This window comes from Schistocerca piceifrons, chromosome 7 (genome assembly GCF_021461385.2).
Source record: "Schistocerca piceifrons isolate TAMUIC-IGC-003096 chromosome 7, iqSchPice1.1, whole genome shotgun sequence".
NCBI lineage: Eukaryota > Metazoa > Arthropoda > Insecta > Orthoptera > Acrididae > Schistocerca > Schistocerca piceifrons.
In genome coordinates, this window is record NC_060144.1 from 163,812,539 (window position 1) to 163,837,448 (window position 24,910).

The following is a 24,910-nucleotide window of genomic DNA, read 5'->3' on the forward strand; positions in this document are numbered from 1 at the left end:
TCACAACCTTCGCATGGAACTTCGCAATAGTACCTTTGTATACACTGATGCCGGCCGGTGTGGCCGTGAGGTTCTAGGCGCGACAGTCAGGAACCGCGTGACCGCTACGGTCGCTGGTTCGAATCCTGCCTCGGGCATGGATGTGTGTGATGTCCATAGGTTAGTTAGGTTTAAGTAGTTCTAAGTTCTAGAGGACTGATGATCTCCAATGATAAGTTCCACAGTGCTCAGAGCCATTTGAACCATATACACTGATGGCTCTTGGTCTGACCGTGGTGTCTTCGTCATTGGCAGCCGTGTCTTTCGATATCACATTCTGGCAAATTGCTCAGTATTTATAGTCGAGCTCTTCGCCGTGTATCAGGCCACGAAGTATCCGGCCATGAAGTTCATCTGGCGACACAGCTTCTTCAGTTGCGTCCTCTGCTCAGAGTCACTCAGCGCCATTCAAAGTCTTTGTGCGCTGTACACCGTCCATCCCTTAGTACAGAGGGTCCAGTGAAACCTTCACTTGCTCGCTCTTTGTGGAGCCTATGTGATGTTTCTGTTCGTTCCTGGTCATATCGGTCTGCCAGAAAATGACGCTACTGACGCTGCTGTCAAGGCAGCAGTCCTTGTATCTCACCCTGTGAGTACCTACATTGCCTATGATGATTCTGTGTTGCCATCTGTCAGCAGGTGGTGTCCCTTTGGCATCGTTAGTGGTCCTCCCTTCACGGGAATAAGGTCCATTAAGCCTCTCCAAGCGGTTTGGACGGCAACCTCTCGGCTCTCCCGCCGAGAAGACGGCTGCGTTTTGGGCACTGCCTTTTTAACGAACGCTACCCCAGCACTTTGTGCACATTGCGCTCAAGTTTTAACTGTCCTCCGCTTCCTAATAGAATGCCCTTTTTTTAACCGTTTGCGCTCCCGCTTTAGAATGCCGTCTGATTGATCTGCCATTTCAGCAAATGACATGCGGGCTGTCGACCGCGTTTTACTTTTTATCCGCCAAAGCAATATGGCGAAGGCCATTTAATTTTTAGTTTTGGACCGTTTCTGTATGATATCTTTTTTTAGCCCTTTTTCTTGGTGCCTGTTTCTAGCAGTCTTCCACTATGTTAATTGGGACTGACGGATAGTCGTTTTTTAACTCCTCTATGTCTTCGTGCCCTATAGTTTTGACTTGGGCGTGTATGACCCCAGTTGTTTTTTGCTCCCTAAAGCATAACAAAACCGAACCAAACCTGCAGGATGGTCCTTAAATCCGTAAGGGTACGAGGGGCTGGATATCTCTTCTAAACAGCACGTTGCAAGGCATCCCGAATATGCTCAATGATGTTCGTGTATGGGGAGTTAGGTGGCCCGCAGAAATGTTTAAACTCAGAAGAGTGTTCCTGGAGCACGTCCAGAATTGTCACTCTGTAGCAATTATGGACGTGAGGAGGTGTCGCATTGTCCTGCTGGAATTGCCCAAGTCCGTCGGAATGCACAATGGTTATGAATGGATACAGGTGATCAGACAGGATGCTTTGTTATGTGTCACCTGTCAGACTAGAATCTAGATGTATCAGGGGTCCCATGTTACTCCAACTGCACATGCACTACACCATTACAGAGCCTCCACCAGCTTGCACAGTCCACTGCTGACATGCATGGTCCATGTGTTCATATACTTAAAAATCATTTTCTGAGCATTGCCCGTGAATTAAATAAAAAAATAGTTTCTACAGGGAATCATATAACTCCCTTTGCAAATGCCTTTCTGAGATTGATGTCTGAAATACCTCTCTTTGATACTGACAAAGGGGACGTTAGTTTAATAATTAAATCACTGAAGGCTAAGGACTCTCACGGATATGATAGAGTGCCTAGCAGAATATTAAAGTACTCTGCAGGATATGTGAGCCCTGTACTTAGTCGTATTTCTAATTTTTCTTTAAGAACGGTCAGTTTCCTGAAAGGTTAAAGTACTCAGTAATAAAGCCATCTAGTAAAAGAGGGAAATGGATAATGTAGACAATTTTAGACATATTTCTATCCCATCGTGTTTGCTAAAGTTATTGAAAAGGCTATATTGATCACTTTACATCACAAAATTTGCTATCAAAAGTAAAGATCGGCTTTATAAGTTATTTAACAATGGACAATGCTATATTCTCTTTCCTATGTCAAGTATTGGATGGATGAAACAAAAAGTTTCGAACGCTAGGCATAGTTTTGTGATTTAACTAAGGCCTTTGATTGTGTAGATCACAAAGTATTGCTCTAGAAGTTGGACCATTACGGAATATGGGTAGTAGCTCACAATTGGTTCTACTTTAATAACAGACTGCAAAAGATCATTATTCATTGTTGAGAATGGCTGTAATGGGGCTTCAGAGTGGGTTACAGTCAAATGGGGGATGCCTCAATGTTCCGTTTGGGGGCCACTAAAGTTCCTTATTTATATAAAACGATATCCTCCCAAGCAAAACGGGTTATTCTGAAATATTGCGTTTGCTGATGGCACTAACTTGGTAGTAAAGGTTGTTGTGTGCAGCACTGGCTCTGTTTCAAATAGTGCAGTTCATGACATAAGTTCATCGCTTGCAGAAAATAAACTAACGCTAAATCACTGTAAGACTCAATTTTTTACAGTTTCTAATACACAATTCAATAAAACTCGACGTTTTAATTTCACAGAATGCGCATATGATCAGTGAAATATGACAGTTCGAATTTCCAGGTGTTCAGATAGATAGTAATCTGTCGTGGAAAGCCCACGTTCAGCATCTTCTTAAAAGACATTATGCTGCCATTTTTACTATTCGAACGAAAGTAGAAGTAATTTCTCGACTCCTGTTCAATATTCTGGGTATTTTGACATTGGCCTCTCGTTATATACATATTATATACTATCGTTTCTTGTTAACAATACAAGAATTAGCAGCTTTCAGTCAGTTAACACTCGACAAAAATCCAACCTGCTTTTGGATCGCACTTGCTTAACTCTTGTGCAAAAATTGTGCAGCATACGGCTGCATCCATTTCCAATAATGTACCAAAAGAATTAAAAAATCTGAGCAGTAAGCCGCACGTTTTAAAATCGAAACAGAAGATTTACCTCACCGGACACTTCTTCTATTGTGCTGAAGAGTTCCTCGTAAAATTAAGGTAATTCTTATGTTATATTGTTGATTACGTTTACTTGAACGTATGGCTTGATTTTCTTGTGTTCATAAACATTTTATTCTTTTGTGTTATTACTTTTATTTTGTAATTTCATATACTGACACGTTTCATGACCTTGGAAATTTGCTGCTCAATCTGGCCCTACGGAACCAGACGTGTAAATAAATATTTGCAAAAATTAAAAAAAATGAGGTTGTCTCCATACCTGTACGCACCCACCCTCTCGATACAATTTCAAATGAGAATTGTCCGATCAGGCAACATGTTTTCAGTCATCAAAAGTCCAATGTCATTGCTGATAGTAGCAAGCGAGGCGTAAAGCTTTGTGTCGTGCAGTCATCAAGGGTACACATCAGTGGGTCCAAACGCCCAGATCGATGATGTTTGTAACCTCCCCACCGTAATTTAAAAGAAATAAATGACAATATTTAATACAAATGGGAGCCGAGTGTAACCTCCCCACAAAAATTTGAAAGAAAGAAATACGACAGAATTTAATTATGAATGCTAATGGACATTGCGCTAAGCGTAACCTGCCCACAATGAAATCTACTGACAATGACAATTAAACAAAAATTAGCAATCTGACTCAAATATATATTCCTCACAAAAATTAAAGTCCATTCACTAACAAGAAAATTCAATTAAACCGAAATATCGGTCTTTGGCCCTGTGTAAAACAATCAGAATTAAAGTCTTACCTGAGAATAACTGGATGTCAAATTTCTGCTCTTTTTCGTGCGCACGGCTTGGAGGAACTGCATTGCAAATAATAATATTCCTTTTTTTGTGATTTTACTGAAATTTTTCTTTAAAAAAAGTGGAGTGAAGTGGGAAGTGCAACGAAATCTTTAGTTCAATAAAAAATTAAATTTTTGAAAAAATGCTTTTGAAATAAAAATTATTATTGGGGCACTTGTTGGAGAATAATTACAATAAATAAATTTTTACATTATCTAATGATTATATTAATTAACAGTATACCTCATTCAGCATCTTGACCAGTGTTGCCGACCGCCTACATCACACAACCGCACTGGGCTGCTACTACTGACCGACCGCTCTGCATGACGACTATTAGCGTACTGCACTGCACGACTACTACTAACAGACTGACCGCAACTAAATCGAGCTACAGACTGAGAACCGCTCGCAACACTCGCGCGGTCAAGCGCAGGCTCTCTGGTCAGAGACGCTGCAATGCCTCGCCATCGCTGCTGCGTTACATACGTGTTTCATAACCCTCCACTGGGGGGGCAAAAATTTGGCAGCGATGGTGAGTCATTTGGACTTGCCAATCGCGGCAAAATTTTTTTTAAATTAATAAACTTCTACAATTTACAAAATATTTAGATGTAGTACATAAATTAAATGTTGTGCACACGCACTAAGTACAAAATATATAAGACAAAGACAAGATATGAGTACAAAACATAGTAGCAAATCAGAAAAATGTATATACAAATTATTTGACAGAAAACAAAGTGCACAGGCACTGAAAAAATTCTTTGGCATATTCAGAACAAATAAACAGACTGGCAAAAAATATTATGTTGACAAGTGACATGAGTGCACATGCACTGCAGTTGAGAACATATCAGTAAATGATGAAATGTATATACAATTAGTAACAAATGACATAAGTGCATACGCATTGAAGTATTGAATATACAGAATAGTACAAATCATATTGAAAAATGAGAAAAGTGCACAAGCACTGAAGTTCAATAGAAAACATATTAACACCTAACATAAGTGCACATGTACTGTAGTTCAGAACATATCATTAAAATAAAAATGTATATACAATATAAAAGACAAGAGTGTACATATACTGTACTTCAGAACAAATCGAGAAAAATGTCTTTAGCATTTTCGCAATAAATAAACATAATGGCAAAAAATCATGTCCAAAGTGCACACGCACTGAAAAAATGTCTTTAGCATTTTCACAACAAATAAACATAATGGCAAAAATCATATCGACAAGTGACATAACTGTACTCGCACTGGAGTTCAGCGAATCGAAAAAAAAGTATAGCCATGAACATAAATGACGTTACCAAAAAATGATTTTCATTATGTGACAAATTAGGATAGGAAAGGGAAGGATTGCATCATGGTTGTAGCACTTTAGATTGCACACAGCTGCTCTGAAAGTCCATATCTTTCCACAGAAGTACAACACCAAGTGACACAATTTGCAGTTCTTTTCCCATCAGAATTTATCAGTGTAGCCAAGACACTGAATTGTCGTAGTAATATTCCATGTTTTCATTTTGGCAGTACATTAGGTACACCAAACAGTGGGACCATAATAATGTCTTCATCGCTCACGGTGGTGGACAGCATGTCGTGTCAACACCACGCTCTTACAAGGCACACCAACGTAGAATTAGTGCAAAACCAAATATAGTGCTCCATGATCACTGGGATAAACAGGACAAATGGACATTGCAGTAATTCAGGGTAGTTAGCTCATGAGGTGAAGGACATTAAGTCACATAATATTGACAATTACAGACTTAATTAGTAGTTTGTGGCATTCATAGCCCAGTTATTGAACATTTCTGTACCAAGTATGTAGTATTACAGAAAAATGTTCATAAATTGTTTTACATAGAATCAGTAGCCTTCTTTTCCTAGTTACAAAGCATTATTAAATAATCCCATTCTTTTCCAGCTACAAAGTATAGCACAGTTAATTAATTATTTGTCAGTTAATTAGTAATAATCATTAACTTTTTCCTAATTACAAAGCATTATTAAACAGTCACATTCATTTCCAATTATAAAGTATGGCATAGTTAATTAATCATTTGTCAGTTAATTAATCATTTGTCATTTGAATATAGTAAGAATTATTAGCCTTCTTCTAATTACAATTAATTAATCATTTGTCATTCCAATAGTAATAATCATTAGCCTTCTCCTAATTACAAAGCATTATTAAACAGTCACATTCCTTTCCAGTTACAAAGTATGGCATCGTTAATTAATCATTTGTCATTCCAATATAGTAAGAATTATTAGCCTTCTCCTAATTACAAAGCATTATTAAACAGTCACATTCATTTCCAATTACAAAGTTTGAACATTGAAAACAAGAGCTAATCAATGGCATAATTAATAACAATTCTTCCAGTGACATTAATTATTGGCACTCAGTGGCCAGCAAGTATTGAATAGAATAAAACATAGTTCATCATTCAGCATTATTCAGATCATTATGAAGTCATTATTAATAATCAGCTAATTACAATGAAAGCATTAATAATCATAGGCATTATAAGTAGTCTCATTACAATAAACAGTGGTAGTTATTAGCTAGTGACAAAGCATTATTTTATATATATACCTTTTTTTTGTCTCATTAAGAAGTCCTTACTCAAGTGACATACTATTCAGAGCTAATCAGTATTATTCAGAATTATCATAAACTAGTGACATTATGTGGGACTGGTAATACATTAATTAATTGCTGAGGCATAACACTATTTGTGTTTGACCTATTGCTGCAAATGAGGATAGTAACGTCATTCGTCATGAGTCAGCTGTAGCAAGGTTATGTAATAAGGCAGTATATGTGATCACATTTATAAATGATAAACACAAATGGGTAATAAAAAAAATGCAAGTACTAGAACAGGTATAATAAGTAACAGGTTTAGTAAGTATCATGAAAAGCTTCTCCTGAAAAAAATACAAAATGGATTATCGTCCTGAAAGAAGAAACGCACACTATGCTGAAAAGTAGTGAACTTCGAATTAACAGGTAGTGAAATGTGTATAAAATGTGTTCCATAGCTGTCCTTTCCAAAACTTTCCATCATCCTACTATGCAATATAACACCTGCTGTCAAAACAAACTGCAACAAATACTTAAATAACTACGTAGCATAAATACATAACTTCAACATTATCCTCATCTGTAAAGAAAAAAACTTCATTATCCATATCATCGTAACTTCACTATTATCATCACCTGTAAAGAAAAACTTCATTATACATAATACCATATCCTTCATCATTATTCATCAGCATTCATTATCATCTGCAAAAAATCACTTCATTACTTATTATACAACTATTCCTTATCTCTAGCAAATTTCATCACTAAAACTAAGATGTGTAGTTCAGTCTGACAGCCTGCATCAATCACCTTGTATTCTGAAAGAAAAAATTAGTTAAGACTGCTATTCTGTGATGAGTATAGTATATTCTTGTTAATGCCTGCCAATCCTGATCCATTTACTCTTCCTCATAAAGTTATTGCACCTTCTTTCGTTTATTCCGTAGGTGAAATTCCCATTTCTGTTGAATTTATCTCTAACACCCATCATTTCTTTCTGAAATTCATGAACAAAGATTAATGTCTTGCATTTAAATCCTATACCCACTAAATAATGATTGGTTTATGGTGACACAATTAAGCATACAGCATAACATGACAGAAAACGTAATATGTTAAAGACGTTGACAGTGTTCAGATGCAAAAAATGTACACAGAATAATACAATGCAGCAGCAAAAATGTAAAACAGTCACGATGTTGAGATGTCATAAGGCAAAAAATGTCAAAGTCAACTGGTGTGTGTTATATCTTAACTATTTCACAGTGCATACAAATAAAACTGGAGTACAATCATACACACGAAAAAAAAATGGAAAATGTGCACGGTCTGATGTGTAACGACAAGAAAAGCGACCTGCTAACCTTACCTTGCCGGGCACTTGCCAAGAAAAATACGATAATCATCAGTAATTAGTCAGGTGAATATAATTGCATTAGTAAATGGCATCACAGTGTGTTGAATCATAAAGTGTCTTCACTCAATAAACGGTTTAATGTTTGAGATATGATGATTGCCTTTCGATTTTCTAGTTCTCAAAGTTTCGACGTGTACAACATTGGGGTGAGGGATGCTGCGAATCCGATATGGACCTGCGTATAGAAGTTCAAATTTACTGCACTTACCTTTTATTCTGCTGTATAAATAGTGTGTACGCACTAATATTTTCTGTCCAACGTGAAAGTCTCGGCGTCTACAAACCTGTTTTAACTGTCTTCTCCGGCGCTCTGCGGCACGTTTGATGTTGTTCAGCGCAATGTCAATTATTTCGTGGTGTCGTAGGCGACGACTTTTGGGGAATTTTACTAATTCTTTAATTTTGTTTGGTGGTTCAACGTTTTTCAGTATAACAGATGGAGATAGCATAGTGGATTCATTTGGTATGGAATTAATTACATCTTGGAATGAGAGTATGTGTGTATCCCAATCAATATGTCTTTTGTGGCAGTATATTCTACACAGTTTACCAATTTCTTTCATTAATCTTTCACAGGGGTTCGAAGAAGCATGGTACTTGGATATATAGATCGGAGAAATGTTTCTGGCTCGTAACATGCGTGTCCATACGCTACTACGAAATTGTGATCCATTGTCAGAAATTACTTTCATTACATGCCCTACATGAGATAGAAAATGTTTTACAAATGCTTTCGAAACAGTTTTAGCAGTAGCTTTGCGTAATGGAGTGAAAGTAACAAATTTTGAAGTAAGCTCAACAGCGACAAATATGTAGCAAAAACCTCTGTTAGTTCTGGGAATCGGACCAAAAATATCTACAGCGGCCATATGTCTTAATTTAACAGGTATAATGGGATATAATGGAGGAATATGTGAAGTGGTGTCTGATTTAGCTTTCTGGCAAATTTTACAAGACGCTAAAACTCGTCGTATACGTTTCTCCATGTTGGTGAAATAACAGTTCTGTCTCAGTATAAGAAAACATTTTCGTGCTCCGTAATGTGCGTAACTTAAATGAGTGTACCAAATTAATTTGTTAACCAGTTCGTCAGGAATGCATAATAACCAAATGTTGCTGTCAGGATGAGAGCGGCGAAACAGAATGTCATTGCGTACAGTGTAATGGTTTCTAATCGTAACATTATTCTTATCTAGCCAAAGGTGTTTAATTTCTTTCCACACGTTGTCTTTGTTTTGTTCTTGTGCTATGTCCTGTAATGACGATGAAATAAAGTTTTCAAATGCAACTTGCTGAATGTACATGACACTGAAATTTGTTTTGCAGAAGTTGGTTGCTACGTCTTGCTGATTGTTGCCGGGAGAACGCGATAGTGCGTCTGCTATAACATTTTGTGTGCCGGGAATGTGAACTATTGTAAAATTAAATTCTTGTAAATATAGTTTCCATCTGCTTAATCTGTCGTCAGTAAATTTAGCCGAAAGCAAAAATTGTATAGCTCTATGGTCTGTGTAAACGGTAGTATGTCTGCCATAAAGAAAGTGCCGAAATCTCGTAAAAGCCCATACAACACATAATGTTTCCAGTTCTGTAACGGAGTAATTTCGTTCAGCAGGTGACAAAATGCGGCTTGCAAATGCGATGTTTTTAATTACTATTGAACCATCTTCTTCAATTTCCTGGAAAATATGTACGCCTAAAGCGGTGTTGGAACTGTCGGTGGCAATGGAAAAATTTCTGGTAAGATCTGGGTGCGATAAAAGTGGAGCATTCAACAAAGCATGTTTCAGGTTCACAAATTCAGAGTGTGCTTGCTTATCCCAAGACCAAATAGTGTTTTTACCTGTTAATTGACATAACCTGGGTGTGTCTAAAGCAGAATGATGAATAAATTTACGAAAAAAGTTAATTAAGCCCAAAAAACTGCGTAATTGCTTCTTTGTCGTAGGAACAGTAATGTCACGTAGAGCTTGAAGTTTTTCCGGATCAGGTGCAATGCCTTCTGCCGAAATTACGTGTCCCAGAAATTTTATGGAAGTTTTGCCAAAGTGCGATTTACTAAGATTAACTGTAAGTCCTTGTGCATGAAAAGTTTGCAACAGTTGTTCAAGAATCAGATTGTGTTCAGACCAGTTAGCTTCTGCGATAAGAATGTCGTCTACATACGTCGTAATTCTGTCCTTAAGTTCTGTCGGAAGTATTGTGTTCAAACCGCGAATAAAAGCTGCAGAAGAAATAGTTAAGCGGAACGGTAATTTGCAAAATTGATAACAGTCGCCAAAACAGAGAAAAGCTGTATATTTTCTGCAATTCGGATGAAGCTGAATTTGCCAAAATCCCGATTTCAAATCTAATGTGGAATAAATAGCTGTACCATGAAATTTCTGTAAAAGTTCCTCTAGTGTCTGTGGTCGATCTGTTTCATTAATAATAATGTCATTAATGTGACGTGAATCAAGTACGAGGCGAAGTGAGCCATCTTTTTTCTTAACAATATGTAGCGGGTTTATGTACGGACTAACTGCTGGTTCAATAATTCCTTGATCAAGCATATCTTGCAGCTCTTTTTTAACCTGTTCTCTGTGAATACATGGAATGGGATAATGTTTAGCTTTAAATGTATCGTGCTGTTTGACTTGAAATTCATGCATAAAGCCGGACATAGTACCAGGAATGTTGTCAAAAACTGGAGCTTGCTGTAAGAGAATTTCGTGTAATTGCGTTCGTTCGTCGTCTGTAGTTGCACTGCTCTCTTTAACCTTATCAGAAATCAATTGTATTACGTCGTAGTCAGCTTCGTCTGGAGTACTATAGTTGTGTACGTACGTATCCGTGAACAATGTGCGATTACAGTCTATGTTACGTGTTGCGGAAATGACCTCTGTGCGGTTAATTGTTTGCTCTTCCGCAGATAATGAGTGCTGAAATTCTAAAGCAAGTTGTACATTTTCATCCTTTAACATTAAACAAGAATTCTGAAAATCAATAACTGCGTCGTGTTGTACCAGAAAATTCGTACCTAAAATTACGTCTGTTGTCAATAAAGGAACAATCCAAAAATTTGAGTGGAAAGTATGACCTCCAATACAAAATGATAAATGCGTCTGTAATTTAACGTCTACTCCTTTACTCGATACTGCTCCTTTCACTTTTGTTTTGCCTAAAGGTAATGTGGGATAAGTATTCTCTTTGTTACACTCGTTGAAAGTCTCCTCATTTATTACTGATATAGGTGATCCAGAATCGATTACTGCTGAGAATTTCGAAGAACCAATTTTAATTTCAATAATAGGATGTGAAACGGTTTTCTGAATAACTGGTCTTTCCTGCAAGAGAGTGTCTCTGATGTCGTCAAAAGTAATTACATTTTCGTGAACAACATTTTGCGTGTCTAAGGTAGTGCTTGTATTATTGGAAGATGCGTCCTGTACATTATCTAGTCAGATTCTATCTGACATGTTATTATTATTAGGAGGATTCTGTGGCATTTCGACTATTTGAACTGTCCTATTACTTCTTCCAGACGTGTTACGCTCTGGATGGTACCTACTGTCGGGTTCATTCATGAGAATATGTTCTTGCGTATGATTTTGCTGTTGGTGAGATCGACTGTTATTATATGTACGCTGGTAATTGTGCTCATCGTTTTTACGTCTGTCGTAATAGTCATTCCTATACGGTGTATTGCGATAGGAATTGAAATACTGTCTTCTCTGTACGTAATTGTTTCCTTGCTGCCGTGCGTTACTATTTGTTGGATCTTGGACTATATGCGCACGCGGCGAAACATTAAAGTTTGGTTGACCTTGTAGACTGCATTGTTGGTTAGGTATGCTAAGCGGCTGACTTTCATGCTATTGTGGTGAAAAGGTCTATTGTTACCAAAAAAATGCGTTTGCTGTTAATTTTACACATACTGATGATTACGATTTTATCCGTTATTAAAAATTCTCGTGATTCTGGAGTGCCTACTGGAAATTGTCACATTCGGCAAAATACTTGTCATATCCGGTTTTCATTACATATTCTTCATCCTAGATAGAGCAATAGTTAAAGAGCAGTTTTGATAGATATAAAGGATAGTAGAAGAAAAGGCAGCAGTGCAGAAAACTAAAGATGAAACAGCACTACTACAGCTCGGGGCCCTATGCTCGCTACGGCACATATTCATTAAAGCGTAATGAATCCCCTGAGGTCTATTACGTACTGCAAATAATTTTTAGCTTTTGTGTTATAGGCAATTGCGGTATAAATTCAAAAGTAAATCGTTGTAAGCACGTTAATTCAAGTTTCCTCATTACACGCAATGCTGATGAAAATGCAATAGCAAATTGTCGCATCAGATTCAAAGCTAGCTTCTGCATTACAGGCAATAGCGGTGAAAGTACAAAAACAAATTGTCGTATATAGCTCAAAGCGTGTACCTGTGTTCTGTCGTTATTAAATTCTTTACATTTTCTTACAAATACAAATTGCTTATTATCAACGCTCTCGTCACTGAACTTGAGAACACGTTCAGCTTTGTGTGTGAATCTGTTCGTCTGTGTCATTTCGGATTTCAAGTTCCGTAGCTTTTCTGATTTTAAGTCGCGTGTCTTTTCGGATTTTAATTCGCGTAGTCTCTGTAAATTGTTCACATTATACACGCTGCGTGACTCTGACAAATGTTCATAAAGTGGCGTCTGTTGTATGTTATTATTAACTGAAATGCTTTTCATCTCTGTTACTTCTTGTTGCAAATTTGACAACTTCCTACGTAACGTGTTGTTAGATGAATCGATCTCATTAATTGTCTGCTGTAAATTTTGAAATTCAGGTGTTTGGATAAATGAAACCGGTGCAGTATCGTCTGATTTATTGTCATTAGTATTTTCGATAACATCAATACGACTGGCCAATTCATCACATTTTTCAGTCAATATTTTAACCTGATCATCGGTTTTAGAATCAGACGCATTAATCTGTTTTTGGAACTTACGCGTAGTTTCGCTCAGTTTTTTAACGTCAGATTTGACGACATCGGAATCCTGTGTTAGTTCTAATTGTTCGAGTCTATCAGTCACTGTTTGAAAATTTACTGTGTGTGTATCTGTTTTTGATTTAAGATCAGAAATTTCATCCCGTAATTCCGCGTTCAACTGTTCTATGGTATTAATTTTGTCGGACACTGTAGTAATATTATTATCTACATACGTTTTTGCCTTCGCAAACATTTTACGTTTGTCTTCCTGTCTCTGAGCCGTGATTGTTTCCATGACTTGACGTTTTACTTTGTTTTGATCCTGAATAAATTTGCGGAAACGCGTATCACTGTTCTGTATGTGCTGATTAAAGCGCTCGTTAATCTGAGTGTTCTGCTGTTCGAATTTCGCGTCTATCTTAGCGTCCATTGTGCGCGAAAGTTCTACCGTCATTGCTTTAAACTCGTCCCGTAATTGTGTAGCTTTTTCAGAGCATTGTTTAGCAACTCCGCTAATTTCGTCTCTGAGTGTTTCTGTTGCGGCTGTTTGCATTTCCCTTAATTCTTGCGCAACAGACTTAATTTCTTCGCTATTTTTTCGTGAACAAGCCTCAATTTCCGTGCGCAACTGTTCCTTAGTGTCATGACACTGCGCGGCAACGGCTCTAATTTGTTCACTAAGCTGTCTGGAATTGTCGTCTAATTTTTCATTTAAGTGTTGTTTGAGTTTTTCATTATCTTGTTTGACCTGTTCACTAAGTTGTTTAAAATCTTTACTTTGTTTGTCTAATTTTTTATTCTGTTCACTAAATTGTTGTTTGAGATCTTTACTACTGTTGTCTATTTTCTCACTTTGCTGTTGTAGCAAACTTCTCATAATTCGTACCAAGTCAAAACTAGCGTTTATATTCTCTGTGCTGTTTAGTGGTGGATCTGGAATTTTCTCGTTTTGCGTGACCATTTGGTCATTCAGTAATTTACAGAAAGGTTTATCAGTCGGACGTACACTGTCAGTCACTATTTCGGAATTAAATAAATCCGTCGTACTTTGAGTATCCTGTTCATTTTCATTAGACAAATTTGTCTGTACGTTATCTGAATTTTCCAAATCTGGTATGTTAAGCTGGGTAGCGCGCATTACAATAGAGCGTTCCGCGTCATCAATTGTCGTTAAATTAACAGACGAGACAATTGGGTTCGTTTGTTCATCATTAAGGTAAAAGTCATCATTAGTGGTTGTAATGCACTGATTGTTGGTGAACGCAGGATTGTCATCATTACACTGCGTGTCACAATTACTATCGGTCACGCTGTTTAAGTCGGTAATTTCATTCAAAATACCTCGCGATACACTATTCATAGTCTTTCGCGGCATTTTCACAATAGTCACAAATATTCACAAAACAATTAAGCACATATGCAAAAGCAACACACAAATACAATAGAGCAAACGAATTGTCGTTGATCTGTGGAAAGAAAGTCACAAGATTAGTAAAAGCGTTGCGCCAAATCCTAATTATATCTAAGCAGATAAGAGCAGATATCTGACTGTTTTTCAAAAGACTCTCAACGAAATACGATCCTGGCAGGGTCGCCAAGTGTAACCTCCCCACCGTAATTTATAAGAAATAAATGACAATACTTAATACAAATGGGAGCTGAGTGTAACCTCCCCACAAAAATTTGAGAGAAAGAAATATGACAGTATTTAATTATGAATGCTAATGGACATTGCGCTAAGCGTAACCTGCCCACAATGAAATCTACTGACAATGACAATTAAACAAAAATTAGCAATCTGACTCAAATATATATTCCTCACAAAAATTAAAGTCCATTCAGTAATAAGAAAATTCAATTAAACCGAAATATCGGTCTTTGGCCCTGTGTAAAACAATCAGAATTAAAGTCTTACCTCAGAACAACTGGATGTCAAATTTCTGCTCTTTTTCGTGCACACGGCTTGGAGGAACTGCATTGCAAATAATAATATTCCTTTTTTTTGTGATTTTACTGAAATTTTTCTTTAAAAAAAAGTGGAGTGAAGTGGGAAGTGCAACGAAATCTTTAGTTCAATAAAAAATTAAATTTTTGAAAAAATGCTTTTGAAATAAAAATTATTATTGGGGCACTTGTTGGAGAATAATTACAATAAATAAATTTTTACATTATCTAATGATTATATTAATTAACAGTACACCTCATTCAGCATCTTGACCAGTGTTGCCGACCGCCTACATCACACAACCGCACTGGGCTGCTACTACTGACCGACCGCTCTGCATGACGACTATTAGCGTACTGCACTGCACGACTACTACTAACAGACTGACCGCAACTAAATCGAGCTACAGACTGAGAACCGCTCGCAACACTCGCGCGGTCAAGCGCAGGCTCTCTGGTCAGAGACGCTGCAATGCCTCGCCATCGCTGCTGCGTTACATACGTGTTTCATGTTTCGCGGAATGATTCGCACGCTGATATTTGTTGATGGCCTTGCATTTAAATCTGCAGCTATATCAAAATGGTTCAAATGGCTCTCAGCACCATGCGACTTAATTTCTGCGGTCATCAGATGCCTAGAACTTAGAACTAATTAAACCTAACTAACCAAAGGACATCACACACATCCATGCCCGAAGCAGGATTCGAACCTGCGACCGTAGCGGTCGCTCTGTTCCAGACTGTAGCGCCTAGGGCCACGCGACCACTCTGGCCGGCTGCAGCAATTTGCGGAAGGATTGTAGTTCTTTCAAGCTGAACCATTCTCTTCAGTCGTCGTTGGTCCCGTTCTTGCAGACTCTTTTCCCGGTAGCAGCGATGTAGAAAATTTGATGTTTTACTGGATTCCTTATCGTTACGGGATATTACGGGAAAAGGTCATACGGGAAAACCCAGACTTCATCGCTATCTCGGAGATACTGTGTCCCATCGCTCGTGTGCCGACTACAATACAGTTAAACTCACTTAAATCTTGATATACAGCCAATGTTGCAGCGGTAACCGATCTGACAACAGCGCCAGACACTTGTTGTATTATATAGGGCATGCCGACATAAAACAAAATTGTTCAAATGGCTCTGAGCACTATGGGACTTAACATCTGAGGTCAGCAGTCCCCTAGAACTTAGAACTACTTAAGCCTAACTAACCTAAGGACATCACACACATTCATGCCCGAGGCAGGATTCGAACCTGTGACTGTAACGGTCGCGCAGTTCCAGACTGAAGCGCCTAGAAGCTCGGTCACACCGGCCGGCTTGCCGACAGCAGCACCGTATTTTCCCTGTTTATATCTCTCTGTATTTGACTACTCATGCCCAAACCAGTTTCTTTGGCGCTTCAGTGTACTATTCAGAGGCAAGAACAAAAAAATCAGACAAACCATGAAATTGTCGTATTTTCATTTTATTTTCAGTGCTTGCAATAAAGAACTTTTAATTTGAAAAGAGACAACGACCTTGCAGTGGTATCACTGGTTCCCGTCAGATTGCCGAATTTTAAGCACAGTCGGGCTAGGCTAGCACTTGGATGGGTGACCATCCGGTCGGCCTGGCGCTGTTGGTAAGCGGGGTACCCTTAGCCGTTGTGAGGAGCTACTTGATTGAGAAGTAGCTACTCTAGTCTCGTAAACTGGAATACGGCCGGGAGAGCGGTGTGCTAACCACATGACGCTCCATATCCGCATCGCGTGACGCCTGCGGGGCGTGTCAACGGCGGCCGGTCGGTATCATTGGGAGTTCGGGTGGAATTTAATTTTCAATTCTAAAAGAAATATCGCTGTTGATCAAACGAACGCAGCAAGTATAACAATTGTTTCGCTCGGCTGATTGATGTAGTGAAGTATTATGTCGTCGCTACATAGGCGAACCTCAGACGACATGTGTTTTGTTTAAAACTGAGGTGTTTAAAAACGGCTCTGTGCGACTGAATGATATGTGTACGCATTCAACAACATCTTATAGTGGGCTTGTCAAATGGAGCAAGGTAAAAAACGGCGCCGTGAGTGTCAATTAAATGAAAAAAGGCTGAAAGAAACTGACTTTTGGGGTGGCTTTCGAAACAGGATAAATATATTGGATATTGTAAGAGAAGCCGTGCAAGTCTTACAATGAAACACAACTCAGTGAAAGCGGTAAAGTATCGAGCCAGTACCAAGATTCATATTGATAAGGAGCGAGATGTGATAAGAAACTTCACTGCTCAAAGGTATTTGGTGCTAGCGGGAAGTAGTCCGGCAGAGGAAATGGCAGCAACGGAACTGAATCACAGATTGAATCATCATCATAATTACCGTTCACAAGGCTGTGTCAATGCTGTCTTATTTCACTTTTTGTGTCAAGACTTGAATATAACATCCTAAATTCACTCTGGGCGGACTAAAGCTGAAGCTATAGCAGAGAATGTATTATCTCTACATTCTCTGCAACAAATTGTGAGAAAAGTTGTTACAGCTGCATTCTCGACTGCTTCAAATAATGAAAATATGAAATTATTTCCAGTTGCCATTCGGTAATTCGACCAATATATGGGAACGCATGCAGCTGGTACAGATTTTTACGAAGACGCTCATGAAACATCAACTTCTTTAGCCGCTGAAGGTTAACGGGAGCATTATTAAAACTGGTCTGTCTCAAGATCCCAATTATTTAAGTTGCTTATGGTACGGACCATTGTTCCGTCAGTTATGGGAAAAACTTATCTGTTTTCGTGTAGTTCAAAAAGTGTTCGAAGCACCACATCTTATTGCAGAACACTGTCAATCCATTTGCCGCGCGGGATTAGCCAAGCGGTCTGGGGAGCTGCAGTCATGGACTTTGCGACTGGTCTCGGCGGAGGTTCGAGTCCTCCCTCGGGCATGGGTGTGTGTGTTTGTCCTTAGGATAATTTAAGTAGTCAGTAAGCTCAGGAACTGATGACCTTAGCAGTTAAGTCCCATAAGATTTCACATACATTTTTTTGTCAATCCATTTACTACACAATAGTGGTAAATATGGGCTAAAACTACTGTCCTACGTCGTTGAATCGTTAGTGGTTAGAATATCTAATGAGATTTATTCTAGCACGATGAAAGGGAATGAGCTGTAGAACTTCCTAAGTTCCTGCATTCAGTGTATTTCATTATGTTCCTAGATGCATTTGGACTCGATTTTCTGCTGTAGGCAGATTGCTCCAGTACTGGCATTGCCGAAGTCCTATTTTCTAAGCTAGGGTGAAGACAATACTGCCAAACTTATTTTGACATTCATAGCCCATGGAGAGACAATGAAGTGCACGATGAAGTAACTCTCCCAGAGGTTTACATTTATTTGTCCACAATGTTACGGATTTATTTAAAACAACCGTAAAATTCCTTGAACATGATTATGTACAGGTAACTCATATATGTTCTATATTGCTGAAGTTATGTACTGAAATTATTAATAGACAGACAAATAATATCTCCGGATTCAAGCTGTTACAAATGTCCGCAATATGAACAAGAGCAATTTGTCAGAGAAGTTCGGCAAGTCTAAAATAGGATTCTGAACTATCTATAAAAGTGGTATGACTTCAATGAAGATCCAGTTTTCAAGCTTAGCTTTCAATTAAATCTTAAAGAGCCCTTAAAATGGAGAACATTATGAAATTTATAGATTTTTCAAGATATATATAAACAGTGACGAACTATTTTCCGAAATATGTGTTCTGAATGACGTCTTGCCAATCATTAAGGACATACCTGACTAAAGCATTTCAAACAAATGGTGACATTTTGTAAAAGATGCAAAGCACATAATTTACTGAAAGTTGTTCAACATATGCTAATAGTGATACCGTCCAATGCATTTCTAGAGCGGATTTTGATTGTGATACCAAATATCTGGAACAATGAAAGAAACAGACTGAAAGTGGAAATGGTGAGAGCGGAACTATCTGTGAATTTTAACTGCCAAATGAAATGTGCTGAATTTGTCAAATGCGACAACGGGAAAGAACTTGTTAAAGCTGTGAAGTCACAAAACAAGTATACGCCAAAATATAAGTATCAATGAATCTAGAGGCTCCTATGAATAGCTGGAATCGCAGTATTAACAGTGAGAAACGTCTTAAATAAATCACGCTTCTTGTTGTGAGATTTATAATGTACGTGTAGTGTAATTTGTTGTGAATAATAATAATGAAAATAACAAAAATATAATAATAATGGTAATAGTACATTTATGAGTTGTCCAGTTTTGGCTCAAATTAAAGCTGGCAATCGTAGCAGCTATATGAACATTAACGTTGACCGACGAGGAAGAAGGAGGGAAAATATAACAATAATTGGTGAACTTGCTCATAGAGCTGGATTATCGATTCAAGAAGCAGCTAGTCGATCAATATTTGAATGCACTATGGAAGTAATGTCACAACGACAAAAGGCCGTGAAGGAAATCGCCAAAATTTTCCAAATTGTAGAAACAAAATTTACTCCTGAAGCTTCCGATGATCCTCAGGCTTTAGCACTGGAAAATTTCGTAGAAATTCACGACGAGTTTGATAAGATGCAGGTCCCGCAAGAAATATCGCAGCCATGTACGTGCACACCGACACGGATACGGACGTTGCATCCAGATGGACAGCCCAGGAAATCCTTCAATTTATGGTTAAATGGGACTTCAATGAAACATTTCCCTGTAGATTACTTAAAATCTCATATTTATTGACCATTTACGTCCAAGTCGCATCATTCGAGAGAAGTTTTTATAAACGAAACAATGAAAAATGATCTCCGCTTTATAATTAATCAGGAACGACTAGCCAATCTGTCCGTTTTATGAATTGAAAGAAAAGTTTCGAATTAAATACAATTTAATGACGTTATTGCAACTTTCAGTAAACTTGAAGCGAGAAGACATGTACTATAATAATGTCAATAATAACTACTGCCTCGTACCATGGTTAGGTCTCTTTCACATTTCACTATTTTGACCGTACGGAAAAAAACCGTACGATTTTTGGCCGTGACTGTGTTGCTTTCACATTGCACGGTTTTTGACGAGACCAATTGTAGATATTTGTTGAATGTGTTTAATATGCACGTGAAGATGAACTGTAAACGAATTGTTGCTTTGTGGATGCTCCAATGTCGTTGCTGAACAAGAGTTAAACATCGCCTTTTTTGGATGGACCCCTATTAACCAGAGAAGAGGGGAAGTACATTTATTTTATACACTCTTTGAAGATTTGAGGAACGACGGAAGTAAATTCCTTGACTGTTTCCAAAATATCTGTTACCTCTTTCGACGAACTGCATAGAACATTTAAGACTGTGTTACACGGACAAAACAAACAATTACCAAATTATATACAACCTGTTCAAATGGTGGCTGTTACGTTAAGATAGATTAGCAGACGAAAACCAGTTGTATTTATGTACTTACTTATTTGTTTTTTACGTTTCGATTCAACACGAATTATGCGGTAGAGAAGTCAATATCAATATCATAAGTTGAATCTAAAGAGTTTGTATCAGCAGTGACTATATTGTCACTTTGTGGCGACAGGTTCTCTGCCAAAAGGTTGTAGCACAGATAGGACGAGTCAGACTGGACCAGGGGCATATGGATAGAAACATTGAAGGGGGAAATGGACAGATAGAGGGAAGAGGAGGAGATGGACAGAGAAAGGAAAGAGGAGGAAAGAAGAGAGAGAAGGAACTGGGCAGAAGTGGAAGGGGAGGAACGAACAAGGGAAGGGGGTAGGGGGAGATGGAGAGACAGTGTGACGAGGACGACAGGAACGGGGAAATGGAATTAGAGGGGGACGAGGATGTGGACACAGAGGGAGCGTGAAGATGGACCGAGGGGGCATGGGGAGGAGCAGATTCACAGAGGGAATTGGGGAAAAGATGGACACAGAGAGGCACAGAAGTAGATGGACAGAAATTGGGGGTGGAGAAGATGGACACAGAGAGGAGGTCCAGGAGATTAATAGAGAAAAGGAGACGGAAGAGGAGGGGTAGTTGGACTAATAGAAGCTTGGAATAAATAAATACCTAGGCAACACCACGTACTCAGCTATTTTTGTAATAAAGACGACCTGAACACAGAAAAATTAGTAAATGTAAGATTATTTCGCCGTATAGCTTTGCGCGATTTTGAATTTTTTTCCAGATTACTTGTGATCTGTTGAGCACCACCAGCACAAAACATGTTCAGTCACAAATCCGATCTACGTCTGTGTACGGCTGTAGATAATGAGGGTGGTAGGAGTACAGCTCTGACAGAGACACGGAAGCGTTTACACCGTACTTCGGAGACGGGTTGTAAGTGACGTGAGAGATTGGTAGGAAATAATGGACGAAAGAACATGAGCCGGGTACAAGACGGGGACGTGTAGCTTACGGCCGCAGCGGCAACATTCCCACGGAACTGGCGTCTAACGGTCGATATTGCGGGCGCGCCGGCGGCCTGCTGCAAATGGTGCAGAATGCAAGGGAGAGGGCGGAGGGCGGAGGACGGAGGACGCAGGCCGACCGCGACCAGACGGTAGGCCGTGCGTCGTACAGCCTGCGGCCCAATGGCCCAAGTTGGCGGCCCGGCTGCCTCCATTGCGGCTAACGGCGGCCCATTGCGGTTCTAACGGCTGACCCGCCGTCGGCTAGACACCCACCCCAGCGCCTGTGGCGGTGGCGGCTGCGGAAGCTCGCAAGGTGGCCGCCGGTAGTGGTACCCCGCAGGAGTCCCCTCGAGTCGCCCAGACAAACGTCCTCTCCACTGGAATTAGTATTGTCGTCTGTAGAGAACCATAACCTTACCGGAAAATAAAATTAGTCCCCCTCTTAAAAAGAGTGAATGGTCCCTTGGAAGCGCACTTGATGATGTAAAATAGGCCATCTCCACTGACGTAGTTCATGTCACTGAGGTAGCCTGTATGTGGCATCTTATGCTATACAGGGTATTTCAGCTGTCGCTACCTATCTGTTTTACGTAACCCACAACGCATTCAAATGACACACACAAGATTTACATGTTCTCTGGCTCTATTCATACGTACTATTAGTCCTACAGGAAAATTAAAGGGACCTTTTTGTATGAAAATTAATACACCATAGTTAGGTTTTTTACTGGTTTAGATTTTCCCTAGTGGCGATATTTTTCGGATTATTAAAGAAAAACGTGATAAATTGGCCTTCAACGTATTGGCCGAAACGTTTGTTAAATATCGTACAAACACATCCTGTTCATTTTTGTTCCAAGACTATTAGTGGTGTGTAGCGATTAAGAGAGTATGAAAATCTCGCGCGTTTTTTGAAGGCGTTGCAGGTAGCATAAAACGTATCGTAAGAGCAGCTGAATCTTCCTGTACACACAATGCAGTAAGATGCGTCGGCCTGGTGGAGACGTGATAGGATCGCTGATAGGAGCTAAATTCTTTGAAATTGTCCATTGCCGCCCATTGAACGGAGTTGCCCAATTTATTGGTGTATCTGTCTGGACTGCCCAACATGCTCACAAGAAATGCTGTGCCACTCACAGCAAGTAAAACAGCGTAAAAAACGGTGCTTGTCAAAGTAATCTAACCTACAGGGATCAAAGACGACTTCACGCTTCGTGATTGACAGTCTGCGTCAAAGCCGGTAGCAATTGTTCTGCTGACACTGAATGTAGGTCTGTTTCCAATTCAGAAAGAGCATTTAGAAGAGAACAAAATCAAACGATCATTTGGAATCGGTGACTTATAAAACCCAATTGCTGAGATACGCTCAAAAAGCCGCACGAACGTCGGTGCTGAAAACAACGCATGAAGTGTACAATTGGCGACTGGAAGTGTTGTTTTGTGCGACGCTGCCTCTTTTCAAATAATGCTAGACGATTATTTGGCCTAATGAGGCATAATGAGATGGGATAAAGAGGCATGTAATTCCCTGTTTTTGGAACGTGAACTGACGAGGGTGTCTACAAAGTTTAGGGGTTCAGTCAGATAACCGAGGATGTGGACTAGGGTGTTAATTTCAATCTTCTTGGTGATGCAGTATTTCTCTTTCTTCTACATCATCATGAGTACGCTGTATGCCTTCTAAGGCGACAGCAGTTGAGATCTCAGGGCTGCACGGCGTATTATCATTTTTACAAATAGGCATGGACCATGTGCGTCTCGGCTGACAGAGTAAATGTACTGATCTTAATGCCATAGAAAATGTCTGGATGTTTTTGGAACAACGTTTAGAACATAGCAATCACTATCCCAGCAGCTTCATTCTTTTTTTTTAATCATTGTGCTTATGACTGGTTTGATGTGGGTAGCCACAAATGTCCCTCCTGTGCCAACCTCCTCCATCTCAAAGTACCACTTGCAACCTATATCCTCAGTTACTTGGTGAATGTATCCCAAATCCCTCTCTTCCTCTACAGCTGTTACCCTCAACAGCTCCCTCTAGTATCACGTAAGCTATTTCTTAATGTCTTAATTGGTGTATCATACTGTCCCTTCTTCTTGTTCTTCTCAATGTTTTCGGTATGTTACTTTTTACGACAGTTCTGTGGAGAACCTTCTCATCCCTTACATTACCAGTTTAATAAATTTTCAACATTCTTCACTATCACATCTCAAACCATTCCGGTTCCCCGAACGTCCATGATTCATTACAATACAAGAGAAACCGATTTCTCTGAAATTCCTTCCTCTAGGCAGAATTTGATACTAGCATAATTCTTTTAGCCGGGATATTTCTCTTTGCTTGTGACAGTCTGCATTTTAGATTCTATTTCCTCCGACCGTCTTGCGTTCATTTGCTTCCAAGGTAGGGGAAATCTTTACCTGCGTCTACGTCGACATTATCAAATTTGATGTTAAGTTTCTCGCTACTTTCATTTCATCTTTCTTCAATTTACTCTCAATCCATATTGTTCACTCTTTGGACATTTCAGTCCATCCAACAGATCCTGTAAATCTTTTTCACCCATGCTAAGGATGTCAATGTCATTAGCGAATCTTATCATTGATATCCTTTCACCTTGAATATTAATCCCACTCTTGGAACTTTCGTTTCTCTTCGTGATAGCTTCTTCGATGTACAGATTGAACAGTAGGAGTGAAAGACGGCACCCTTATCTTACACTCATTTAATTTTCGTTCTTGGTCTTTCGGTCTATATGTCCCATCTTGATTCTTGTACACATTTTATATTATCGCCTTTCCCTACAGCTTAATCCTACTTTTCTCTGAATCTCGAACGTCTGGAACTTTTTATATTGTCTAGCACTTTCTCTAGGTCAACAGTTCCTACGAATGAGTCTTCATTTCTCTCAACGCAGCCGGCCGGGGTGGCCGAGCGGTTCTAGGCGCTACAGTCTGGAACCGCGCGACCGCTACGGTCGCTGGTTCAAATCCTGCTTTGGGCATGGATGTGTGTGGCGTCTTTAGGTTAGTTAGGTTTAATTAGTTCTAAGTTCTAGGGGACTGACGACCTCAGCAGTTAAGTCCCATAGTGCTCAGAACCATTTGAATCTCTCAACGCAACGTTAGAACTGCCTCTATTGAGCCTTTACCTTTCCTAAAGAAAACCGGATCGTCATTTAAGGGGCCTTCAAATTTGTTTACCGTTCATCTCAGAGACTTTGATTCATTAGCTTTTAAGTTCACGGTGCGATGGTTTTCGCACTTACCTCTCCTTACTATATTCAGAGTTGTATAGATGACATTTTTCTGGAAGCCTGAATGTATGCCGCAGTCTCTTAGGTGCGACACATTAACTTGAATAATGAGATGGTTGACACTTCCCAAGTGATGTCAGGAATTCCGATGGAAATTTATATACCCCTTATGTGTTTAATCTTACAATACTCTTTTAAACTGAGATTTAAATACTGCACCCCTCATATCTTCCAAACCTGCTCCAACTTCTTCCTCTATCAAATTGACAGGTAACTTCTTACCGTCATAGAGGCCTTCTATGTACTATTCCCACCCATTCGTTCTTTGCATTTAACTGCTAGATTACAATAGTAGTCTTAATGTTACCTCTCTAGTTTTTGATTTCACCGAAGTTGCTTTAACTATA